Here is a 5,494-nt window from a genome sequence, read left to right on the forward strand (position 1 = left end):
TAGATTAAAAAATCATGTTTTTAAATAAATACACAGTTGGGATATCAGCCTGTAAGCATGGTTTTGTGTTCTGACTTTACAGCTTATTAGATTATGGAAATTCTTATCATGATATTAACTCTTTTTCTACATCATAGTATTCTAGTAAACTTGTGCACATGTGTTTTTGTATATCTTTATGAAATTCATATAATAGACTTCCTGAGCAAAGGCTCTGGATGTTTTCAGGTTTGCTGTAATGCAGTGCCTGTCATTATTGTCTCCACTGTAATGATATTGCATAAATAAACAAAAAGTATTCACTAATGATTGTCCCAAGTCCAAGCGCATATTACTTGTCACGTGACAGGCCCATAAATTGAGAGACAGTTGTTGGGGCAACGAATAGTGACTTTATTCAGAAAGTCAGCAAACTGAGAAGGTGGTGGACTAGTACTGCAAAGAACAATCTTACCTGAGTTAGAATTTGGGCTTCTTTTATACTCAAAGGGGAGGGAGTGTGTTGGTTGCTGCAAACTTCTTGGTGTTGGAATTCTTTGTTCTTGCAGCTGTCCACGTAGGTCAGGTCATGATGTTCCTGTCAACCTCCAAAAGACAAATGTTATTCTCTGTTTTGCAACTTTTCATCTCTATACACAAGGAAAAGTATTATACCCTTGAAGGTCAGAGCCTTGAGAGTGGGCTATCTTATATATTTCAAGCTACAGGAAACATTCTTATCTTGTAGCAAAACCTATAGAATACAAAATGTTGAAGTAAAAGAAACAGATCTAATATAGAGTCAGATTTGTATTCCTCATTGTGGTATGTGATCATGCTGATCATCAGGTGTTGGAAACATACAATAGTCAATGCAGCATGATTGCAAAATAAAATGACAAATACGGCAAAACTTACAGAATTTCCTGAAGTTGATAAAAGTGGTATTAGAAATCTGCTTGAATTTTGCAAAACAATTCCAGTGTGTTGCAGCAGCATTGAACTAGTTAATGATTAAAGATCTGAAAATGGACAAAGGTGATGATCCAATAAGTGTTTCAGGAGAGAGTAAGTTTAGGATCCAAGGATTAGGAAGGCAATGAAGACATCACACTTTTTGTTGTTGTTGCTGCTGCAAAAGACGTTGTTTATGATGAATTGCAAAAATCAAACATAAAGGGTGCCATATCATACAAGATTGTGGGAACTATGTCCCTTTCCTCCCGACTCGAACACTGATTCACTCTGTTCTAAGAGTTAGCAGAGATGCAGTTACAGCATAAATCCTGTGAAGTACAAGAGCAAATAAATTTATTTCAATACTTCTGACTTGATTTTTATTATTTATTTTTGGTTTCGCTGGGTCTCCATTGCTTTGCTTGGCCTTCTCACCATGATGGCTTCTCTTATTGCAGAGGCTCTAGGCTTGTGGGCTTCAGGCATTGTGGTGAACAGGCTTAGTTGCTTCGAGGCATGTATAATCTTCACAGACCATAGATGGAGCCCATGTCCCCTGCATTGGCAGGCAGATTCTTATCCGCTGCGCCACCAGTGAAGTCTTGTCTTGATTTTAAGATAAAGCCCCAATCAGATTTTTTCCTCATAATTTACTGTGTAATTTTGGACTTAGTTTTCATTTAGATTCACTTTAAGTGATTGTTTTCTGAGGCACGTGATTGTCTATGTAGAAAATCCCAAAGAACTTCCTTCCCCCCAAACTCAGAACTATGAAGTGAGTTCAGTAGGGTTTCTGGATATAAGAAACACACACAAATATAAATTTTATTTCTTTAAGCTAGCAATAAGCATGTGAGCCCCCAAATTGGAAGTACAGTACCATTTACAATTGCTTAAAAACAAAAAGAAAGTTAAAGAAAAATTTAGATGTAAATCTAACAAAACATGTACAGGACTTGTATACTGGAAACTATAAAACAAGAAAGAAAGAAATCAAAGAATAAATAAATGGAAAAACATAACTTATTCATGAATTGGCAGAATCAACATAGTAAATAGGTCAGTTTTCCCCAAACTGGTAAATACATGCAATTCCTATCCAAAATTTTAACCCTGGCTTTAAAGTTAGACATACAGTGTCCTAATTGTTATTTTTGCAAAGCACTGTAATTGCAGTTATTTCCCTAATGAAATTTCCTTCTTTTGCTCCCCTCCATCCCCACCCCACATGTTAGGGAGTTTAGTTCCCTGACTAGGGATTAAACTGGAGCCCTCGGCAGTGAGAGAGTGGAGTCCTAACCACTGGATTGCCAGGGAATTCCCCCACAGTAAAAAATTTTAAACACCTATGGGTATATAATTGATGTATAACAAATTATACATATTTAAAGTGTCTCGACATATGTGTACACTGTGACACCATCATCTGAATCAAGATGATGGACATGTGCCTTATCTTCCAAAGTTTTCTCCTAGGCCTTTGTAATATGTCCTACTGTCCTTCTGTACCTCCCATAAATCCTACCTCCCTATCCCTATCTCTGTATTGGTCAGCTTTCAGCCACTATAGATTCATTTTTAGCTTCTAGAATTTTGTATGAATGGAATAATGGAGTCTACACACTTTGTGGTCTGACTACTTTCACTCAGCAAAATTATTTTGAAATCCATCCATTTGTGTGTGGTGTGTGTGTGTTTGTTAATAGTTTATTTTAATCTTCCCTGTAGCTCAGTGGTAAAGAACCCCACCTGTTCTTTAGAACAGGAAGGAAATGGCAACCCACTTCGGTATTCTTGCCTAGGAAATCCCATGGAGAGAAGAGCCTAGCTTGCTATAGTCCATGGGGTCACAGAGTCAGACACAGCTTAGCTACTGAACAACAAGTATTACATTATGTGAATTTACCATGATGTGTTTGCCCATTCACCTGTTGATGCTTATTTGGATTGTTTCCAGTTTGGGCATGTTACAGATAAATATGCTGTGAATATTTGTGTTCAGGTTTTTGTGTGGACATACGTTTTCATTTCTCTTGAGTAAATACATCAAAGTGAAATGATTGGAACAAATGGATAATTTCTTAACTTTTTAAGAGACTGGCAAACTGTTTTCCAAAGTGATTGTGCTGTTTTACATGATCACTAGCAGGTGTGAGAGGTCCGGTTCTTCCACCTCTTGGTTAACACTTGGATTTTTAGCCATTGTAATAGGTGTATCGGTGATATCTCATTATGTTTTAATTATTATTCTCCTGATGACCGATGATGTTGGGCATTTTTCATGTGCCTGTCTGCTCTCTGTATATCTTCTTTAGTGAAATGTTTGTCTTATTTTGGTTCTTTAAAAGTTGGGTGATGTGTTTCCTTTTTAGTGAAGATAGATTTCTGTTTGTATTCTGGACACAAGTCCTTTATCAGGAATCTGATTTTCAGATACTTTTTCCCGGTTGGTGGCTTTCTTTTCATTCTCCTTGATAGAGTTTTTCAAGGTGCAGAAACTTTGGTGAAGTCCAGTTTATCATTTTTTTTTGTTTCATGGCTTGTGGTTTTGTGTTGGCACCTAAGAAATCTTTGTGTAAACCAAGGTCACAAAGATTTACTCTTACGTTTACTTTTCAAAGTTTTTATGATTCTACTTTTGGTTCCTTCTTTGATCCAAAATTTTATTTAGGAGAATATTTAGAAACTTTTCTTGTTTTAAATTGTTGTATTAATTTTAGACATTTATGAAATTGTGGCCTGTTCATTTTGTACTGTAAAGGTGTGGGCTGACAGGGTTGGGAGGCAGGGGAGAGTGGATGTTAGAAGATGGAGAGGGACAGGCATACACAGGTACAATTTTTGTCTAGATTGCATTTTTGTTTGATTTCCTCCTTATTTTCTAGAGACTAAACACCTCATGTTTATCCTGGACTATATCTTTCTTGTCTTCAGTTCAGTTTAGTTCAGTCGCTCAGTCCTGTCCGACTCTTTGCAACCCCATGGACTGCAGCACGCCAGGCTTCCCTGTCCATCACCAACTCCCGGAGTTTACTCAAACTCATGTCCATCGAGTCAGTGATGCCATCCAACCATCTCATCCTCCATTGTCCCCTTCTCCTGCTGCCTTCAATCTTTCCCAGCATCAGGGTCTTTTCTAAGGAGTCAGTTCTTCACATCAGGTGGCCAAAGTATTGGAGTTTCTGCTTTCTTTCCAATGAATATTCAGGACTGATTTCCTTTAGGATGGACTGGTTGGATCTCCTTGCAGTCCAAGGGACTCTCAAGAGTCTTCTCCAAAACCACAGTTCAAAAGCATCAATTCTTTGGTGCTCAGCTTTCTTTATATAGTCTAACTCTCACATTCATACATGACTACTGGAAAAACCATAGCCTTGACTAGACGGACCTTTGTTGGCAAAGTAATGAATATTCTTCCTTTATTCAGAAGTTCTCTCTCGTTCTCTCTGACCCACTCATCTATCCAATCTGTCAGAAAATCCTATGTACACTACACAGTACCTCTAGAATCCATGTGCTTCACATCATCTCCTGGTGCTATCTTTCTAGTCTGAGCCACTGTCAGTTTTCAATGTTTTATTTTGCGGTGGACTCCTAACTAGTCTCCCCAGTTTCCAGCTCTTCCCGCTTCAGTCTACTCTCAACACAGCAGTCAGAGCGATTCTTTCACAGGCATGTTAATATCACTCCTCCGCTCAAAACCCTCCAAAAATTTCCCATCTCACTCTGAGTAAAGACACACGTCCTCGGGGGGCCCTCAGGCCCTGCGTGATCTCTGGGCTCCCAGATTTCCTCTCTTATGCGGTACCCGTCTTGCTGGTTCTCCTCTAGCCCTGCTGGCCACCTTCCTGTCCCAGGGACCCGCCAAACTGCCTCTGCTTCGTACCTTCGCATATTCTTCTGTTCCTCTGCCTGGAATACTCCTGGTTCCCTTAGGTCTCTGCTCAAATATGTTCTCATTAAAGAGGCCTTCCTCAACTCCTCTTTACAAAACACTGACTGCCTCCCTCTTATTTTTTTTATTTCTCATCATCACTTCTCTGACACATTACGTAGCTTCCTGTTTGTTCACTGCCTTTTTCTCCCTATAGAATATAAGGAGTTCTCTCCTAGAGGGCGAGAACTATGCTCTGTTCATGGCAGTTACCATAGAACTGGGAGCAGTGCCCCGCACACAGTAGATGTGTGGAGTGGGTGCACGATTGGGTCTTGTCTGAAGGGGTAGCCTCAGGGAGTGTTTTACATAGCAATTTGTAACAATCTTGAGAGATTTAATAGAATCAAGTCCTGCAAAAGATAAATGTGTGTGTGTGTGTGTGTGTGTGTGTGTGCGTGCGTGTGGTGGAGGTGGAGATGGGAAAGGGGATGCTGGGTGGTGAGAAAGGTACAAACACTGAATGTTCTGCAAAGCCATATATACTGTTTAAAAGATAACAGCTAGGTGAGAACTGTGTTTGAGAATAAGTAATTCTGGAAATAAAAAAAAATGACAGTCTGGTTCAATGTATTAGTTCACTATGGTTTTTATTTATTCAACATTAAGAGAATAAACGTCACA

Source organism: Dama dama, chromosome 5 (assembly GCF_033118175.1).
Source record: "Dama dama isolate Ldn47 chromosome 5, ASM3311817v1, whole genome shotgun sequence".
NCBI classification, from domain to species: Eukaryota; Metazoa; Chordata; class Mammalia; order Artiodactyla; family Cervidae; genus Dama; species Dama dama.